The sequence below is a fragment of the Ceratotherium simum genome, chromosome 17, assembly GCF_057802395.1.
Source record: "Ceratotherium simum simum isolate JZ-2026a chromosome 17, ASM5780239v1, whole genome shotgun sequence".
In the NCBI taxonomy this organism is placed as follows: domain Eukaryota; kingdom Metazoa; phylum Chordata; class Mammalia; order Perissodactyla; family Rhinocerotidae; genus Ceratotherium; species Ceratotherium simum.
The window spans coordinates 701,759-724,155 of NC_141916.1; positions in this window are offsets into that span (position 1 = coordinate 701,759).

Below are 22,397 nucleotides of genomic sequence, written 5' to 3' on the forward strand. Positions count from 1 at the left end.
ATGTTTCTCTCTGAAGGGAGGCTCCTGGACCACCCGGCATTTCAACTCTTCTTCAGCTTCTGCAGGAATACCCGTCCACAGAGATGGTCACCTTCACACGCTCATAACACAAGCGCTCCCAGGCGAGGATGTGCCTGCATGAGAGGGCTAAAATTTAAGGGACTTAGCAGCAAGGAGGACAAAATACGGTTTTGTTTGTATAGAAGAAGTCTTGGCACATAAACGTTTCTAAAACTTCACTTAGAAGGCAAGTTGAACATTAACAGCCCCACTCCAACAAGTACAGTACTTGTTGACGGCACTCACTCTACGTCAACCACAAACTGTCTCCCTAATCAAAATGTCAGTTGGCGAAACCTTAAATTTTCAAATAAAATATTAATTAGCTATATTTCAAAATTGGTTTGTTTTGTAAATGATCTCACTTTGTGTTCATCAAAGACTTAAAATAAAGGATTGCTACTGGATTAGTTATTTGTATGTTGATAAATATCTATATTATGTGTAACTAAGGATTTACACTGCCTTGAATATCCATAACCATCTCAGAGAATGTCATTATTATTAACTAGGATGCGGCTCTGTGGACAGGCTTTTGGCTTTGAAGTTAGAAGACTTGGGTTTAAGTCCTTGCTCTACTGGCTTGCTGGTATATATTCCTAGATTGATTACTAACTTTTTTGAACTTCAATGTCTTCCTCTATACAGCATGTATAATGATACCTGCCTTGCAAGATAATTGTAAAGATTAACAATTTACTTATTGCCAATCACATAGTAGGCATTTCAATAATTATTTTTATTAACTATTTATAATTCCATACCATAAATAATAATGACAACTTACGGTGCTTTTAATTTTTATAACAATTTTTCACATGTAATAAATATGTTTTATCCGGCCCTGGGAAGCAGATTTTTTTTCATTTTCCATATTAAGAAATTGATGTTAAGGCAGATTAATGACTTTCCCAAGGTCCAGCAGCCAGGAGGCAATGAGACTAGTGGGGACCCCAAATATTTTGACTCCATGTCCAAATTTCTTTTCATTAGACCAGACTAATTTTCTTTGAAATAGATAAATACCTATTAATACTTTTTCTTTTTTTGTGAGGAAGATCAGCCCTGAGCTAACATCCATGCTAATCCTCCTCCTTTTGCTGAGGAAGACCGGCTCTGAGCTAACAACTATTGCCAATCCTCCTCCTTTTTTTTCCCCAAAGCCCCAGTAGATAGTTGTATGTCATAGTTGCACATCCTTCTAGTTGCTGTATGTGGGACGCGGCCTCAGCATGGCCGGAGAAGCAGTGCCTCGGTACATGCCCAGGATCCGAACTCGGGCCGGCAGTAGTGGAGCTCGTGCACTTAACCATTAAGCCATGGGGTCGGCCCTTAATACATTATTTTTAACCAAATATAGCTAATATTTAGAGTCTGTCATATGTGTAAATTGTACAACAAGGCAATGTTGTAGATGAAATGTGATTTTTATCTAATAATTTGGTAAACACGTAGATATTGTTTCTGTTCACTTTGCTAATCTAAAACATGGTTTATTATCCAAAGTACGATTTTATAATTACAACCTTATATGATTGATATGCTCATCATTTTTCATGTGCATGTGTGTCTATTCATCTTTGAATAACAATAGAGTAAGATTTACACTTTCTATCCTGGCAGTATTTAATTAATCTGGGTCTAATTTGTTTGGATACCACATTTATCACCATCTTTACATTGGTTTCTTCTGCACTACTTCTCAGTGACAGCTCAAAGCAAAAATGCCTCTCAAAATTAATATGCACTTATATAGACTAAGAGCCTTTGTATTAGATATTCTTGAGATCTCCAGGGTTAATTTGGACAGAAAGTTGTTAGCAGCGATCAAATGGCACACGAATGCTGTTGAGTGAATATGCCTATGTTAAGACTGTGACCAATTAAATACGCTGAAATAGCAAACTGAAAGTAGAAAATTGAGTCAATCAAAGGATTTAGTTCACTCTCCACTTAACCCACTGGCTGTTGTGGCGTCTATATAAACACAATCTTAGTTTATTCCTTTCTGTTGATGGGGTTGACATGAGTAAAACTCAATTTAAAAACTTAAGAAAGACGAGAAGTTCTTTGACAGTTATTGGAAGTTTTTCAAGCCCCCTCTTTCTGGGCTGTTGCCTCAGCGACTGTGGTTTTGACTCACTGATGACTGAAGAAACCTGAGGAGAAATTCTGCAGGCTGTCATTTGTTCTCATTAGAGCTGATGTTTGTTGGACTGTTGGCAATATTGTTCATCTTAAGACTATGAGGAGGCTTAAAACGAGCATCATTTATTCCCAGACTGTCTAACACTATCGCTCTGACGTAACTGTTGGGAAAAGTATGTGGGTTCTATTGGAGGTAGAGTTGTGCCTCTTGAACAGAAATATTTTCTGATTGTTCTAAATGACAAGAAAAAGTAGAAGCTTCATGGGGAATTGAGTTTTAATCTGACTCAAATCTCCTGCTATTGTGAAAGAGGGAGATTTTTCTCTGCCATTTAAAACATTTTTTTTCTCGTTTGTACTGTAGGCTGCTTTATTGCTAAGACTCTTTCAAAGTTTGATCTTTAAAAATGTAAACCCTAAATGCATCCCACACACTGGCCCAAACAATGTCTTGGATGCTATGGCTTCTCTTTGTTTACTGAAGAAATAAGATAACTTATGAAAGGTGACAGCTGCTTGGCCATTGTTATTAGAAGATTCCAGATTGATTGACGGTTCACAAGAACAATACATGAAGATGAGTTTCTGGAAGATGCTTTCATGGAACAGTTCCAGATGGTGAGTTCTTAGGAGGTTGATTGAATGGACACCTAACCTCCTGGCTCGTGGCACCCAGGCTAGGTCTTATACTTAATCCCAACACAAGTTGTGTGACTGCTTCACAAATGCACAGTGAAAAATAAAAGGGCTTCATTACCTCTGAGTTTTGTATTAGTTCTAGACTTTTTAAACTGAAAATCTAATTTGTTCATATGGGGTTAAAGAAACAGACGTGGAGATTGTGACTTGCTCAAGGTCACACAACTAGAGGCAGATCCAGGACTAAAGTCTGACTCTTCACACGTGCTCTTTTGTCCAAGCAATGGGCCAATACCAAGTGCTTTTCCTCATCAGAGAGGGAGCAGAGAGGCGAGGTCTCTTTCCCAAGTGAACCCTTCCCTTCCTGACTGTGGTCTGAGGTATCAGAAATAGGGCCTGTTTGGTTATCGATCCTGAATCATCCATATGTATTTGTTTTAAAAATTTAACCCTTGTTGTGTTTGAGTGGGCAGGCTTGCATGGTCACACTATAATTCATTGGGAATTTAGAACAGAAAAAATGTTTACTGGAAAGGAAAGTCACCGTCCGCTCAGCTCCTAAATGAATCCATTTATCTCTAGCACTAAATTTCATATCTGTCCAAATTTTCTCCTTACGTTAGCTAAAACTAAAGCTAAATGAGATTTGAAAGCTTTAAAGTAACGTCAGTTAAACTGATAAGACTAATGGCTGACATAAGTGGCTGGATGGCGTGGTTAAATGGTCAGGATGTAAACCATACACATCAAACTGCCTGACACACTGTTTGGTGGTCCAGATCCAAAGAAGGGAGACTTGAAAGGATATAGGACTGAAAAGAGTGGCAATGAGAGTGTTAAAGCAAAAATGAATTTTTACCCCTACCCTGGAAAGCAGAAAGAGATGAACAGAGGCAGGCAACTTCAAGAAAAGAATCCAGTATTTGACTGGGGATCTGCGTTTTGTACTTTGATGGAATTTGAAGGGTGGGTGCCCAGGAGATCCTGCCCAGTAGAGGGGCTGGAGGGAGCTTTCATCTTCCTGTCTGGGGAAGTGGCCCAGCCCTGTGTGAATCCCTACAGGCAGTGCTAGGGCCAGCACAGTCTAACTTCATTCCAAATGCAGCAAGAGCAGCCAAAAGAAAAATTTGATATTGAAACAATTTTAAGAACCCAGAGAGAGAGAGAGAGAAGAAGGAGAAGGAGAAAGAAATCAATATCAATCTGTGGAATCTGTCAACTTCAAAAATTAAAGACCCAAACCAGATGCCCTTGACTCTTGAAGCACTCTCTGTGACCTCGGTTTGAAACTAGTTTAAAAAAATAGAAGTAGTGTGTTCTTTAAAAAACAGAGGGACACATATTTAGAAAAATTCTCTCTGTCCAGGAATTTTCCATGGTTAGGTGTTCTGGGCTGAAGCAAGCTACAGAATTCTTGCCTGAGAGTTTAATAATGTAATGCCTTTATCAAAACAAAGTCAGGAACTATCACCCAACCTCTGTGCTTTTTGATATTATGACAAGTCAGAAGAAAGTTCTTTCTAAAAGCTGCTGTATTACATTTGCCAAATTGTTAGGCACGCAATAATAACAAAGCAAGTGGAAAGAAGCAATATTGCTCACAAGAGACTCCTAGTTCTCCCTTGATTTAAAGAAACAGGGTTGTGTAACCAGCTCCAGCTTGCTAAGCCCTCTGCTTAGAGACTACCATGTAACAGAAAACTGTCATGGCAAACTGAGCGGGACAGTGTCCTGAGTTCAGTCATTTTGAGGGTCACTTACCTTTGTTCTGCTCTGCATTCAGTCTAGCCATTTCCTTCATGGGTACTGTTGGCTGGAGACAGAAAGTGTAATAATATGTAAAAAATCAAATCTATCCTGACTACTGGAAAAGCAAATAAATGACCTCAAAATGTTTATCCTACATTGCTTGATGTTTGGTTGGTAACATTGTCTTCTTGTACAAAGATCAGCAAAACTAAAATGACCTATCAGAAAATCCCAGAAATTGAAATCAAAATGTATCTATATCATTGTTTTCTTAAATAGAATATACATCCAAATTGTGTTATCATAGCTGTGGAAGCACTCCCAGGAAGATACGTCAGATTCCGTTCAACACATCTTTTAGTGTTGCCGCATGAGCAACAGGAGACGGTGTTTATAGCTTTTCTGCTGGTGGTGGAGCCTCATGAGTCGGCTGCCATCAAGCATCGCCCCCACTCCTAAAATTCTTTTTTTAACTCGAAGACTTCATAAATGCATACATATACAGTTTTAATTTGAATCCAAAATAGATTTTTGGATGAAAAATGTCATATATTTTTGTGTAATTGTATAAGCAACATTTAGCTAAAGACAGAATGTAAAACTTCTTGTAAGTGGAACAGACAGACACCTAGGTGTAGTTTTACCCTTCTAGCTGTAATTAACCACCACACGTGCTTCCTCCAGGGGTTACCAGGCAAACTGGGTTACTGGTCTACGAAGCATCTACCCAAAACAGTCAAAGTCTGTGGAAAATCTTAGGTCTGTGTTGAAATATGTATGAAATTACAGCACTTTGAAATGTTGTGATTGATCCCGTTGGGCTCAATGGGCCTCGAGGAAGAGTCACCTCCAGAACGACTAGTGAAGAACAAGGTAAAACTCAGACAGCGTCACAGAGGAGAGGACCTGCTTCATCCTCCAGTGCAGTCATCTTCTCTGCTTCTCCTACAAAACTGAGTAAAGCTAATCAAATCTCCAGTTTCCTGTGTTCAGATCTAATGAGGGGCAGCCTTATGTCCAGCTGTGCGGTGTGTACATCCTTCATGATTCTGGACTTGAGCTGACACAAATATGCTGAAGAAGAGCTGGATCCCTTTTGGGGGGTCAGGAGGAGGCACACATTTCAAACTTAAAATATTAAGCCCTGAAATTTTTCAGAAGGATGTGAGGAGGGAAAGGCAGCCTCAGTCTCAACAGACTGTACTGTTTGCAGGTCAATTGCTGAACCATTGATTGAATAACTGAATGTCAAATCAAATTTTGTTGCTATAACAACCAAACGAACTAGCCCATTAAGGGTTCATCCTGGTCAGTAATCCAATCTGTTGTTCAGAGTATGACTGTTTGACTGTCCTCGAAACTAATTCCACCAGGAGACTACTGAATTGGTGCCATCAGGCCTCAGAATATTGAGAAAGGACATACTGAGGCCCTCGGTTTCTTTCCTGAGTGTGGAACGGCACAAAAGCAAAACAATTTATATTTTTGTTTTCTCTATGTTTTCTGTGGTCACGATATGTGGTGCCTGTTCATATATGGACAAGAAATGAAGTGGAACAGAAGAAATAGGAACAGTTGGGTCTGAGTGGAGAAAACCCCGGGTCACACAGACTGAGAGTCATAAATGTGTATAAGAGCAAGTGTCTCTCTCTCGAAGTCACTGGGTATGGTATTGTAATGTAGTTAAAAACTAGACGAACCAAAAACCTTCTGTTGCAAACTATGAGCTTTTTGAATTTGAGACGCATTTGAGAGCAGTGAGAAACACAAACCTAAAACGTTCTGTACACTTTTGCTTTCTCAACGCAACCCCTCCAATCAAATTTCTGTACTCTTCTTTGTGAAAGCAACACATATTACTTACGAAAGATATACACAAGAAAGCGAAAAGAACAATCAACAATTCACCCCACGCTGTCTCTCACTTTTCTCCAAACCTTTTTTTCTTTTACAAAACTGAGATTCTACTATGATTATTTAGTGACTTTATACAAAATAGTCTGAATTTTTAAAGCAAACTTCTATTGTGAGACAGTTTCTTTCTTTTTCCATGACCACGAGCAGCTCTGAGCCCCTCCCATTTGCTAATTCGGCCCCTGCGCCAGCTCCTGCACCCCTGCCCTCCAGTACCGAACGTGTCGTAAGCGGTCCTGCACCACAGCAGGGCACCCTTAAGCCGCAGCCCTCCTGCTCCCAAGCCTCAAGCCCTGGCTTTGTAAATCCCTCTCTTGAGGCTGAGGTAGGCCAGGGGGGCAGTGTCACAAGCAGATGCCCACCTAGACCTGGTCCTCGTGTGCCTCAGTCCCCTGGTTTCGGGGAGTTGGCCCTCTCTCCCACCCTCAGCCAGATGCCCGGCAGTGCTCAGAACTCACGACTTGAGGTCATCCCTAGGGTGGGCCCCAGATGTAGCAGGGTGACCGACTGCCCATACTCCAGCTGGCCTTTCATAGGCTCACGAGAGAGTCTAACAATAACGCTGGGATGTTGGTTCATGTTCCTGCTGAAAGCTGCTCTGATCTTCAGATTTATTATTATTATTTTTTACTGTTGCTGAGCCAATCTTACCATATTATATGAATTTTGGAGAATTCCATTATCATAGCATCTAACATAAGAGATGAATATTTATCTAAATTGTTGGGCTCCCCTTGGTCTGATATAACTAGGATTACATTAAGTCCTAATGTAAAGGGTGTTTGCATTATCCTTCTACATCCTAACAGCCACCCGATGGTGCCTTGATGCAGGCTTCCCCCAAAGAGACCCCTCTTTCCATTATGGTCACCTGCCATCCATGAGGAAACCATCAACCACTTTCTTCTGTCTCACCAAGCAGGCCTGGGTTAGAATCCTAATTCTGTCTCATACAGTCCCTTACCAACTCTGCTTCTCCATAAAATGAATACGTCAACATCTAATTCACGGAGTTTGTAAACATTAATTGTTGAGCACATTGCCTGGCACACAGAGGTGCTTGGGATGGTAGATACACACATAAGCTTAATTTACCTTTTCACCTGAACAGAAGCTAGCATCCAGCCTTTCTCCATCCTGCCCTCTCTACCCAGAATTCCTAGCCTTCTTTCCTCTCCGTCCTAGTCACCAAGCACATTTCCAGGCTTTAGTGGCTGCCACCACCTGCTCTCCACATCCCCACTCTGGCACTGCTAATTACAGCACTATGCTGTCAGTTACTGACTCAGGCTACACCGTCTGTGCTCTCTGATCTCACCTGCGTGGTCCTCACTTCAATGTTTTCCTTTTCTCCTACTAGATTGAAATTCTCGTAGTAACTTCTCAAAATTTCCATATTTTAAAGATCCCAATTGCATGCTCACCTTCCTTACTCTCAACAGATGAATAGCTTATTTTGTTAAAAGAGGATAAGTGTAGAAAAGACCATTAGATAGATATTAGATATTGTGATATCCCCCTGAAGCATTCCTGTTAGGACCACCATTTTCCTCCCAAGTGTCTGTCCTCACACGCAAAGCGAGATCAAGATCATGTTTTTGGTTTAGTTTCATTTTCCCGTTCCAAACCCTAAGTTTCAACCATTCTGAGCAAGAACCCCAAATCCCTTCCTCTGCTTCCTTTGCACCTCAACTATCACCATTTTTGTTAGAATGCCGCTCCCCTGCATTTTCTATGTATCAAAATGCTGCCCATCCTTAGCATCCTAATTAAAATTTCATATGCTCCAGAAAGCCTTCTATGATTATTCCAGCTTGCTTTCCTATTTTAAAACATATGGCTCTTTGTTCTACTTTTAGGATGCATTCCACCTTTCATTATGTCATTTGTCTACATTTCATCCCTCCTCTGAGAATATAAGCTCCTCACCAGAATGCAACCAGGAGTTATCCACATTTATAGATTCTCAGGAAGCGATTGTTGGAGTAGTTCACAGCCAAAGGAGAGGGCTGGCCTGGGGACCCCATCTGCTCTTTTCTCTCTCTCTGTCTTTGAAGTCTCTTTGAAGTGAAAGAAAGCTCTACCCAGAGAAAGGCTCCCCAGGGAGCTGGGTCAGAGGATGATCAGGTCCTGTGTGCTCCAATGGGGTCCTGGAGCTGAAGAGACACAGCAGAGGGAGGAGGGTGCACTGGAAATGTGGTCCAGAGGATTTTGTTGTCTCCCACAGCTCAAAGTGTCAGCTACCCAGGCACTTTCTCGGGGGCTGAGAAGTCACTTCATTCCCAGCCTTCAGATTTTGCAAACTGTAGCTTTGTGAAGGAAAGCTTCCTCCGCCTGGAACCTGATTCATGGTGATCGAAGCGTGCGTGTCTTACAAATTGAGACATACCAACACTAGTCAACATGCACTCATGTCCTGCCTCTTCCTTAAAGAGCTTGAGTTAAAGAGCATAGAAGGAATAGAGGGCAAGAAAGGAGCAAGAGTGAGCGTTGGTTCAAAATGTGTGTGTGTGTGTGTCCACATGTGTATGTACCTTACACAGAGTGAGGGTGTGTGTGTGTGTGTCTGCACATGTCTGTGCACATTACATAGAGTGAGGGTGTGTGTGTGTCTACACATGTGTGTGTACATTACATAGAAGGTGTGTGTGTCTGTCTACACATGTCTGTGCACATTACATAGAGTGAGGGTGTGTGTGTGTCTACACATGTGTGTGTACATTACATAGAAGGTGTGTGTGTGTTTACACATGTCTGTGCACATTACATAGAATGAGGGTGTGTGTGTGTCTACACATGTCTGTGCACATTACATAGAGTGAGGGTGCGTGTGTATGTGTCTACACATGCATGTGTACATTACACCGAGTGTGTGTGTTTACACGTGTGTGCGTGTGTGTCTACACGTGTGTGTACATTACACAGAGTGAGGGTGTGTGTGTATGTCTACACATGTGTGTGTACATTACATAGAGTGAGGGTGTGTGTGTGTCTACACATGTCTGTGCACATTACAGAGTAAAGGTGTGTGTGTGTCTACACATGCATGTGTACATTACACAGAGTGAGGGTGTGTGTGTGCGTCTACACATGCGTGTGTACATTACACAGAGTGAAGGTGTGTGTGTGTGTGTCCTCACATGTGTGTGTACATTACACAGAGTGAGGGTGTGTGTTGCCCTCAACACCAGCAGTGTCCAGGGAGCAGGCACGTTTGTCTTTTACTCCATCTCGTCGTATGCGTGTGGGCTCGTATACACCACACGTGGACTGCCTACGGTGCTGGGCTAAACCTTCCAATAAAAATAAGGCCTGAGTTCTTTAGCAAATGCTGTAAAATATTCAATTTCTCATTGCACATTTCTTGGCAATAGCATTAATCCTAAATAGTTTTTAGAAACTTCATATAAAATAGAGGGAGATCTGAGTACATTTTTTTCAGTATCCTATCTACAATCAGAAAGCTGCCTCGTTTCCCCTCTTTCTATGAAACAGTAACATCTACCGCTGAGAGGGCTGCTCCTGGGGGTGTTCTAAGACTAGAACAGCCATGTTTCAGACATTCACCCCTTGGGGCCAGAGGCAGGACCGCAGTCACAATCCCGTCCACCTCCCCGTCCTGCTGGGGCCCCTCCACAACACCATCATGTTTGAACTTCTACACAAACTGGATTCTTCTCTTTCTGAATTAGTTCATTTCTTCTACAACAATTCTATTAAAAAATCCTTCCTCATATTAAGCCCAAGTTCATTTCTTTTTAACTTGTAACTTTCTCTTAGCTCTGCTCTTGGCGTCGTGTTCAACAGTAAAATTCCTTTTCCACATGACAGCCTTAGAGACAGAAGATGTTATACCCCGTCAGAGTTTTTGTTTTTCCATTTAAACAGTCTCAGTTCCTTCAGCCTTCCTGGATATTGTTTCAAGCCCCTCTCTACATCTTTCCTATTTTCTACGTGTGTTCCTATTGATTCACATACATCAGAAGAATAAAATTGTGCGTCACAAAAGGTCTCTCATTATATAAACAAGTGACTTCATCCTCAGCTGAATGGCAGCAGTGATGCAGTGGGTAAGTGGGTGGAATTTGCAGAGAGAAGATCTGGGTTCAACCCTGACTCCCCCACATGAGCCATAGGTCCTGTGCAAATCACCCAACCACTCTGAACCTTTATTTTCTCAGCTGTAAAATGAATGTGAGAAAAATAGCCACCTAGCAGGTTTGCTCTGAGGCTTAAATGAAAGTCAACAAGGAGTTGTGTGAAGAGCACTGAGCACAGCCATTCAGGGAGCACTCAGTGCACGGAAGCCTGCTTGTCCCTCAGCAGCTGCTGCTGGACTAGATAAACGAATACGAGAAAAGTTGAGGAGAAATGGAAGTGAGAAGCAACAGAGGAAATAGAAGAAAGAGAGGAATGCACAACATGTTTTCAATTAACTATAAAACGTAAAGTTTCTTAAAGTTTGGGCCAATTTTATGCATATCCTGTGTGCCGAGCTCATATCCAATGTCTGGCATATAAAGGGAGATTAGTAAGTGTTTTCTGGATGAATGAACTTCATACAGATCAAAACATACTCTACAGCAATGCAGGAAACCATCATAAAGTTAGTACTATCGTGACATTTCCTATGTGAAATGTGATACAGTATGAAAAGCTCCAACACAGCAGATGTTGAGCCAGGCCTCGGTTGCATGGTACATTTAATAACCTGAAAGAAGTTGTTTGTTCAGCAATTTTTATTCATTTGGAAACTGTTGGAGCCATATTGCACACATCTATGAAACCGTTTTCTACATAAATATCATCAACAAAAATTCATTTTTAGTGACTACCTATGTTTAAGCATAGATGCTAAGAACACAAGTATAAAATGCCGTTTCTTCCTAGAGGAGTTTACAATATAGTTGAGAAAATAATTAAGGCATATAAAATGGTCACCAACAATACAACGAATGAAAGTGTTGTACAGCCAGGAGTATCCAGAGCATTCTAGAAGATGTCTCACATTATTCCTGAAAACCAATGGGACCATTTTCCATCATACGTGATCCTGGCCCCCCACTTTTGGAGGTTTATCATTCCCACTCTGAGTGGGGTGAAGTGGCTAAAGAAGGAAGAAAAACAGGGAAACCTGAGTGAACCACGAACAGTCCAGTGCAGCTGCTGACCTCACAGCGCTCAGAGTTAAGCTCTTCAGTGGTCTCGAGGAAAGCGTGCCGGGTCCTAGTAGGGGGCCGCATCTTCTTGAGAACCATGTTTTCAGCATAACCCCTCAGAGGAATAACTGTGCTGTTTAAGTGACAGAATTGTCATGAGAATAATACGAAAGAATAGAATAAAAAAGCCTGTGAAAATCTTGCTACGCAAATACAAGTTGATTTCATCCCTTATATTGTTCTCTTTCAAGGAGACGCACTCTCCTGCCTGTCCACAGAGGTCAGACACGAGCAGGCTTAGGCTCACACCTCTTCCATGAGTCATCTTAACAAAATAATCAGTAGTCCACTTTTTAAAAATGAGCCTTAAATAAAGACACATTGGGTGGATCTGTACACCGAATATAAATGTCCAGTGTAGCAAGTGGTTTGGTCAACCTTAGTAGTTGATGTGGATTCTGATATAATCAATTTGGCTGCAGTAATCAATATTGATCATCAAAGATGCTGAAATGAATAATTTGGGCAGATATGCGGCAGTTTAGTGTATAGTACGTACATGGTGGGTTTTAAGTGATTAGCACACTTACACACACAGAAAAGCTTACTATTGACCATAACAAATTCCCAGAATTCCATGTGCAACATGCTCTTATCTCCAGTAAAAGTGGACCTTTGGACGAAGAGAATGGCATTCTAGCACCATCTGTCTGAGGGAATAAATAATCCATATGAAAACTCTGCTGGCTTATGACTCCCACCTGGTGACAGACGAGCCCAACCCCCTCTCTTCAATCTCTGCAGTTTTTTCCAGGTAGTTCCAGGGATGCCTGACATGAAGGCCACTCACGTCCACTCTGACATATTCATGGTTTTTTCTCTGCAAACTCCCTGTGGGAGCCACTTGGTCACCACCATGGCTGCGCTGCCACAGCATGGCTCTGCTGGGGCTGCCTCCTTGATTTCCCCTGGGTACCAGCGACTCACTGTGGGAGTGAGAATGGCTCAAGCTTTGTTGAGGTGCTGCTTGTGCCAGTCTCCCAGGAAGGAGATTCTTTTCTGACTCCAACCATACACAGGCACACTACATCCTAGGACACCCTAGAGTAGATGTCATTGTCTTTCAACCATTGCCATAATCTCTCATCTTTATCTAATGAAGAACAGTAAACTTTTCCATTTTCCTTGAGCCCAAAAGAAAAGCTTCTATACACACCAACGCATGCAACCAGCAAAGTCACTATGTTAGCAAAGAACCAGATCTTAATCTCAGTTTAAGATCATCAAGAAAATCCTGTTAAAGCATTGCTTACAAAATAGGTAGAATCTTATCAAGATTACTGAAAGTAAAATGCACTGTATTTTCCAACTGTTTTTAATACAAAAATCTGAAGTTCTTTACTATTTAAAAAAATAGACAGTGTTAAAACTTTTTGCAAGGAGGACACACCTGTTGAAATTTCGGGTTTTCTACATAAACTATTACGTCGTCTGTGAACAAAGACAGTTTTATTTCTTCCTTCCCAATTTGTATATCTCCTGTTTCCTTTTCTTGTGTAATTGCACAGCCAGGACTTCCAGGATGATGTTGAAAGCAGTGGTGAGAGGAAACCTCCTTCCTTGTTCCTGATCTTAGAGGAAAGAAAGACTTCAAGACTCACCGTACAGCGGCAGTAATCAAGACAGTGCAGGACTGGTGAAAGAAAAGACATGTAGATCAGTGGGACAGAACAGAGAGCCCAGAAGTAGACCCACATGATACAGTCAACTGATCTTTGATGAAGGAGCAAAGGCAGTGCAATGCAGCAAAGACAGTCTCTTCAACAGATGGTGCTGCAACTACCGACTATCCACACACAAAAAAAAATCCGGACATAGACTTTATACCCTTTGCAAAAATTAACTCAAAATGGATCATAGACCTAAGTATAAAATGCAAAACTCTAAAACTCCTAGAAGATAACATAGGAGAAAACCTAGATGACCTTGGGTATGGTGATGACTTTTTAGATACAACACCAAAGGCAAGACCCATGAAGGGAAGAAATGATAAGCTGGACTTCATTAAAACTAAAAATTTCTGCTCTGTGAAAGACGTTGTCAAGAAAATGAAAAGAGAAGCCACAGAGTGGGAGAAAATATTTGCAAATGGGATATCTGATAAAAGACTGTTATCCAAAATAGACAAAGAATTCTTAAAATTCAACAATAAGAACACGAACCACCTGTTGGGAAAGGAATCTCCATACACGCAGTCTTTCTGCCTCCACTTGGCTGCACTGAACCTGAAACATTTCCTTACCAAGAGATGAGGAGCCCACACAGCCTGTGCTGGGCTTGTCACCATGTGTGGGACTATCTTTCCTTGTTTCAGGCTCAATGAGCACTCTGTCTCTGCTTAAAGAGTGTGCATCACACAGCACCTAGCCAACTCCACTGCTTTATCTGTCCTCAAGGGGAGGGGAAAGGTTCTTCCCACAGTAGCCGGAGAGGAGGAAATACCCACTGACCACAGGGAACCAATGCCCACCACTGAAGCTGGTCTTGCCCTGTCTCTTCTCTACGTAAGTGAAGTGTTGTTCCACCCAGTGCTTGACTTTGTTGTTTTCCTTGGTGACTCTGATACCAAAATGCAATGGGCAGAAGTGTTTGGGCTATTATTCCTGGTGGTTGGTGTAGTGATGACCTTTACTATCCTCCATGGAATGGGAGTCCTCCCTTGGGACTGGTAACCTGAACAGACACCTCACCAAGGAAGATATATAAAAGGCAAATAAGCATATGAAAAGATGTTACACATCATATGTCCTCAGGGAAATGCAAATTAAAACAACAGTGAGATACCACTGCACAACTATTATAATAGCCAAAATCTGGAACATTGACACCAAGTGCTGGCGAGGAAGTGGAGCAACAGGAACTCATTTATTGCTGGAAGGAATGCAAAATGGGGCAGATACTCTGGAAGACAGTTTGTCAGTTTCTTACAAAACTAAACATACTCTTAACATATGATCCAGCAATCACACTCCTTGGTATTTACCCAAATGAGATGAAAACTTATGTCCACACAAAAGCCTGCACATGGATGTTTATAGCAGCTTTATCCATAATTGCCAACACTTGGAAGCAGCCAAACGTTCTTCTGTAGGTGAATGGATGAATAAACTGTGGTACATCCAGACAGTGGTATATTATTCAGCACTAAAAAGGAATTAGCTATCCAGCCATGAAAAGACATAGAGGAGACCAATGCAAATTACTAAGTGAAAGAAGCCAATCTGAAAAAGCTATATACTGTATAATTCCAACTATATGACATTCTGGAAAAGTCAAAACTATGGAGATAGTAAAAAGACCGGTAGGTTGCTAGGGGTTAGGGTAGAGGGAGAGATGAATAGGTGGAGCACAGAAGATTTTCAGGGCAGTGAAACTACTCTGTATGATACTGTAATGATGAATACATGTCATTATAAATTTGTCCAAACTCATAGAATGTATGGCACCAAGACTGAATTCTAATGTAAACTAAAATGGATTTTAGGTGATAATGACGTGTCAATGTAGGTTCATCAGTTGTAACAAATGTACCATCTGGTGGGGGATGTTGATACTGGGGGAGGCTGAGAATGTGTGAGGGCAAAGGGTATATGGAATCCTGTACCTTCCCCTCAATTTTGTTGTGAACCTAAAATTGCTCTAAAAAATAAAGTCTATTAAAAAAAAAGTCAATGACCTGGCCAATTTTATTCTTTCCCCATTTGCTTTTTCAATATCTTCCACATGGTAAACTCTATACACACATCACATTTAAAATTATGGAATTAAAAAATGTCTGGTACAGTTTATTTCAGTGTATCTTTGCTTGAAGGACAATCATTCAGATGGGAGAAAAAAAGTAAAGTGAAGTAGATATTAACAGTCAAAACCCTAAAGATTCCATTTTAATCAAATGATCTGGATAATTTATTGGGAAAGTAAGGAGTAGCACAGGAATTTTAGATAAATTTTAGATAAAGTAGATCTTGAATTTGGGGGGTCCCATTTCCCTAGTTATAGCAACAATTAGAGTTGTTCACCCCAAAAAACTGGGTTGCTAAGGTAAGCTGAACTTTGCATGACCATCTGGGCATTAGTTGAAAGGATTTTCATTACGTGTCTGTGAGCTATTTCGGTTAAGCTGAACATGAACATTCTTCCTATTTGCTAAGATTCTTTAAATTCTTTGGGGAATTCCAAGTCACATAGCATTTAATATCAAGTATTGTTCAAAGAAAAAGACCTAATGCTAAGCAGACTTAGAAAGGCTTTCATAAGTACATTGAAGTAGACTTAAACGCTGAAAAATAAATGCATTATCAAAAGAAGAGAAATAATAAATCATGAGAATTTTGGAAGACAGGGCTTCTTCTAAGTCGGCCTTCAAAAAAAGGAACATGTTAGATCATTGCAGTTGTTACAAGAAAACTGCTAAGGGAGTATTTGGGGAAATTGAACAGCAATTCCAAATGGCACGGTTCTGAAGGTTAACCGTTGGCCAAGGGAATAAAAATGACAGGGCAAGCGACAGCTAACGTCTAACAGTTACTGACGCTTTAGAAGTCAAACAGAAGCTGGAGGAAACAGGGACACAGGTGTAAGACAAGATCAAGGTGGCAGAACGGAAATATGTGCTATGGAATGACCATCAAACAAAAACCTGCAGCCACTCTCTGAGAAAACAGAGAAGAAACAGTGGGACCCAAGGTCTCTTACACTCCGCTGTGTAACTTGTAAATAAGGGATCTTGACTTTACAGTGAACACTGACCACCAATGAAAGCATTTAACAGTAGTATCGACAGCACTGCCGATCTACTGATGTCTACAACGATTGGGTGTTGGAATTTGGTCACTTCAAGTGATCATGAAGAAAATTGGAGAAGGACCTTTTTCTTAAGGGAGAAAACAAATTTATAAATTTTTAACCTCTGGATCCCTCATGGGAAATAAAGTGTATGTTTAAAGAATGTCATTCCAGACAATTACAAGTGCATTTCTTTAAAAATTGGCTTAACTGTCATATAAATGGCAATAATGAAACCTTCTTTACCATTGTGTAGTGTATTCTACTGGAAACTGCTCAGGCTGTGGAATTAGGCAGCTAAGGTCACTTGCTGCTTGTTATTATGCAAATTGTGCAAGTAATTTAACCTCCATGAGCCTCCGTCACCTCATCTGTAAGGAGGGGATGATAAACGTATTCACTTTATAGAGAGAGTGCCCAGCTCATGTCTGCTTGGCATTGACCATTGTGAGGAGATAAACTCCACAAAAAGTTTGGTGTCATGGTTTTAAAACAAACACTTTGGAGCCTTAAATACTGACATGGGACTATTCTAATAACAATGGGTATCAGGAAAGTTATGGAATCTGGCCAAGATATTATGAAGAGAGCTTTTACCCAATGGGAAGGTGAGATTCAACATAGAATATTGGAGGGCAATTACTAGAACAAATAAGTCTATTTCATCATAACATTCCAATGGATTTAAACTCTTGAATCAACTGGTTACAAATATATGTTTATTTAACATATACTCTAAATAATAACAACTTCTCAAGTTACTCATTATCCCAAAGAATAAGACCTTCTAAACACGAATAGAATCTCATAGGAGAATAAAACAAGTGCCAAAGAGAAAACATAAGCTGTTCTTTTAAAGGATACTTTAAGACATTTCAAATGTTCCTGCTATTAAAAGAGAGATGCTTAGTTTTCTCATCTAGAGCATCGCATTAATGACAGGTGGGCATTTTTCTACAATCATTCCGATACAATATGAATAACCAACAGGTACAGAAGTGAGTTTCACAGAAAGAAAAGGAATCCAAATTGTGACAAGTAGGCTGGGACTACTGTAATCTTCCTTTTCTGCTTCCTTTTCTACCTGTAATCATCCAGGTACTGAGAAAAACATCAAAAAGTTGCCATTGTATCTTCTGCCACAGAGAGAATTCTTTGAAAACTCTGTCTTGATGTCGTTTGTTCCCCAGCACTGTCAGAGCACTGCACAGCGAGTTCTCTGGAATACAGAAGCAAGGGAATGGCAATAGCTTGCTCTCCCGTAATTTAAGACTCCCACTTTCTTACCAGCAGGAGGGTGTATCTCAAGCAGTGATCCAACCAGAGATCACAATCCCAATACTGCTTAGCCCACACAACCCTATTTATACATAAGATCTGAGGAATAAATACCTTAATGACCCCTTGCATCAGGGATCTTCTGCAAGAACATCTAATGAAAAACACAGTATTGATTTTTCTTTTAGTATTAAGCCAGTATCTCTAGTCATCTGTTTACAAGGAACATGGCCAGTGGACCATGTCTTTTAGACAAGGAGTTATGCTGAATGAGAGTGTTAGATAGTATCCTACTTATGGTTTAATAGTTCAACTTGGCCTCTTCTTGTTGGACTCAAATCAAAGAAAATGTTAACTTAGATTGCCATCTTGGTCAGTTTCACATCCACTGGAAACAGATTTCGTTTAATTTAGTGCTGATAGTGTGTTTCTTTTTAGGGCAATTTTATGCATTCAAACCAAATTCTTAATCTTTGCCATAAAAATAGGAAAGGATGAGGTATAAAACAATTTAGCATCCCTTGAGATCCTAAAGCTGGGATTAACCCATAATCCACCAGTTCTCAGAGCTGATCTGGAAAAGATAGGACCCCATGGGTAGATAATTGTGTTCAGCTTCTAGGAATAGACGATGGTGAAACATTTGACACCACATGAAACTCATAAGTTCTAAAAAGTCTAGCTTCACTAAGATGAAACAAGATCAGGTACCTGGTGTCCCCTGCTAAGTAAAGTTCCAGGATGAGGTCTAGTGTAGACAGTGAAGGGACAGATGTGCAGCAGTGAAAAGGACAGCAGTCCTTTGAGGGACACTTTTCCTATGTAGGCGGACTCATACATGGCGTAGCACTCCTTCATTTACTTGTTCATCCAACAAATGTCATTGACTTCCTGCCAAACGCTTTTCTCTGTGCTGCATTATGGAGATGCGAAAGCATCCACCTTTGCACAAGGCCTGTACTTACAGTTAGGGAAAATAGAGACTCTGGTGCACCCGGTTTTAGTGTTTCATCCAGGTACTGAGAAAAGAGTGGTACCAAAGACCTTTGAAGTAAATCGTTTTGTGGGCCTCAACTCGTCCATAACAGGAAGGGATCGAATCGGACAATCTTTCCCTTTTCTTTTTTTCTAGCTCTCACTTTCCATGGTTTTGTTGCACATCTACAAATGAGCATGTACCTCTCTCTTTTTCAACAGATAATGCTTTGAAAACTATTTCCCAACATCTTTTTATAAAGTCTGATGTCTGTATTCTTATCATTTTAAATTGTAGTTTACCATTTTGTATATAATTGCTTATTTTTATTTCAATATAAAGCTGATGCTAGCATTATTATTACTTTTAAAACTGATCTGTCAGTTTTAAAGTTAAAACTGAGGAAGGTGTAGAAATCACTGATCTGCCACAATTTCAATCTGGCTTCCAATGGGGGGCTACATGGAAGGGTCTTTCTTTTCCTTTCAATTCAGACAACATCCACTCTGGGCACTGTAATAGGCCTTGGTGCACAGTGAGGAACAGGAAGACATTAATTCAGAAGGGATAATATACCTGCGCAGCTAGCACACATTCCTAAACGATTATCTGCGATGGAGAGATTCCTGGCCCTAGGTGAATCATTGTACATAGGCACATATGTAAGTAGACAAACGGGATAACACAACCACACACCTGTTGAGATCCTCCTGTGTGACAGATAACTGCTCTCTTGTGCATCCTCAGACCAACCACCCACATAAACAGACTGTCAAGAGCGCTGAAACATTCCATCCTGGGTTTCTCAGCTGCCTCCAAGTTTGTCCAGATCGAGATCAATTTGCCTGTTCTGCCTTCCTGCTTTGCGCTCATCTGTCTACTTCTCAGGTTCCCATTTGGCATTAGATCTTGGCATCCACTGTTTGGCTTAAGATTCCTGGCTGCTTTTAGATAAAGTTTCCTGGCTCAAAATTTCCTGGTCATTTCCTCTCAGAGCTGATTCTGGTTTTTGCCCTCATGACCCAAGAATTGCAAGCCATGGATAAGTGACACTCCTGACACCCGTTGTTGCCCCAGCATCACAGAGAGCATCGGAGCCAACCCTGCGGAAGAGGCCAGACCCCAGACACGTCTGAGTCACTTTTTATAGGAGGCTTCACGGCTGGGCATGTTGTCCTCCTCCTACATTCTCCTCCACACAACGTGTTACTCGTCATCTCCCTAAACACCTCGTGTGCTCTTGTACGGCTGAGCCTGTGGATTGGAACTTCTTCTCATTCTGGGGATTCCTACACGTCCTTCACAGTCAGCCCTGGCGTCACCTCCTGGAAGCCCCACACTAATGAGGTGACCCTCCTCTGTGACCCCACGTCAGTTAATTCACTGTCCAGTGATCGTTTCTCTTTTCCAAATCTGTTTTCCAAATAGACTATGAGTTCTGCAGAGGTTTAGTCAGCGTCTTGTTCATCTCTGGGTCCTTGGCGCCCAGGGCAGAGCCTGGACTGAAGTACACGCTTCATCGGGTGAGGACAGAGGATGTGAATGCATGGTAACAGGTGCTCCTTGACTGCAAATGTCACTTTCCTGGACCTCTTCGTGGTTAGTGTCAGGCTCAGAAGAGTTTCATCTTTTTGGTTCGTAACTACATTGTATTCTCCTGCTGCTGCCTGCTTTTCTCAGGTTTACACTATGAATGAATATTGAATATTTCAATTGGGGATGTCTCTTCATTATAAACACTTGTCTTGGCCCGTGTCTCCTCTGTCCACTCAGTGAACACGTTTCTATGTGTGGGAAGTATTTACAAAGAGCCTCAGGTATTGCAGCATGACTGTTTAAATTTCATTTATCATAACAACGCCTTCTTTCTACCACTTCACTTCATCATATCTTCCATCGGAGTCCGTCCAACTCAGCATGATCCCTCATTGCTGGAGATCCACAGCCTACTCCTGAAATTAGCTGTCCTCACACCTTAGCTGGGGCTTCTCAGATTTGTTCAGGTGGCAGAACGCCTGGAAGAACAACATATGCTGATGCATCGCATTCTCATTAAAGGAGAAGCAATTTTAGGTGCAAAAACCATGGCTGTGCTATATATACACAATATAAAATTCACAACACCGAATGCACATATTCTTGGAAAAGAAGCGAGTTGGTGAACCAAACATAATTATTGTAGTGATTTATTTCTTATTTCTCTCTCTCTACTTGTTATGTAAAAAATTGAATAGAAATATTCTACATTTTTAAAAAAATCCTATGTGAAGACTTGAACCTTACTGCAAGCCGGAAGTTCTCTCTGGATAAAAGGTAGTTGTATATTTCAGAGTGTGTAATTGTGTTATGTCTTGTGAAGTGGTTTTTCAAACTATGTTCCTATAGGACATGTATATTTCTCTACTAAATTGAATAACAGAAATATTTTTTCCAATATATAGGTAAAATTAGTGAATATCATTCGGTCCACCTTGTGTTTTTCTCTCATGATTTTTCTTCACTTACTTGCTTATTTATTTTTTAAGTTCTAATGTACTATTTACCTGCACAATTTTTATTTTTATTTTTTTTGCTGGGAAAGATTTGCCCTGACCTAACATCTGTTGCCAATCTTCCTCTCTGCCCGCCCCCCCCAAAGCCCCAGTACATGGTTGTATATTCTAGTTGTAGGTCCTTCTGGTTCTTCTATGTGAGCCACCACCACAGCAGGGCTACTGACAGACGAGTGGTGTGGTGCTGTGACTGGGAACTGAACCCGGGCTGCCGAAGTGGTGAGAGTGCTGAACTTTAACCACTAGGCCATCAGGGCTGGCTCTTTCTTCACTTTTTGATTCTTTCCATGTCACCTGCTAGTAAGATGGCAAAATGAATTTACAAGTAGTGAATGCGTGTTAACGCAAACTCCATAATGATGATGATAATAATAACAGTAACCACCATCAGTCATCTGTTCTATTTACACCAAGCACTATGTTAAGAGCTTTATTTATACACAATATATATGTAGTCCTCCTACTGACACTAAAGGATTCTATTTCCATTTTACAGATGGGGAAACTGAGGTCACAGAGAATAAGTAACTTGCCTAATGCCTCTTAAAGTTTCTGCTTCTCTTTCATCATTCTCTGCCCAGAATTTTAGGTACTCTCTTGGAAGTGTATTGACATGGGTAGAGGAGGATATTCTCATTAAATCTCTTTGTGATATTTGTGTAATACAAAAGATTAACCAAGAACCTTTTAGGCTGTATTCCATAGAGCTTTTGTTTGGTCTGTAGTTTTGGTGGGGAGAAGATCGTCCCTTTCATTTTTGCAAGGTGGCAAGATATGAACTGAACTTGGATCCCTTTAACAATGGTCGGCTGCAACAAGGATTCTGCAGTATCAGCGAGGTTTTCTCAGTTAATTTCCAGTTCGGCTTCCCTCTTTCAAGCTCAGTATCCATCACTGGGATGCTGACTTGAGTGGTTTTGTTCTATCACACGAAGTTTGAGTAAAAAGCAGGTGTGGTCAGGAAGATATGAATTGGGACTCAATTCATGAAATGATATATTTTCCTCATTACAAAGAAAAATAGAGTTCTCTGGATTTATAGCCACAAAGGAGCTTTACTGACATGTGAAATACTGA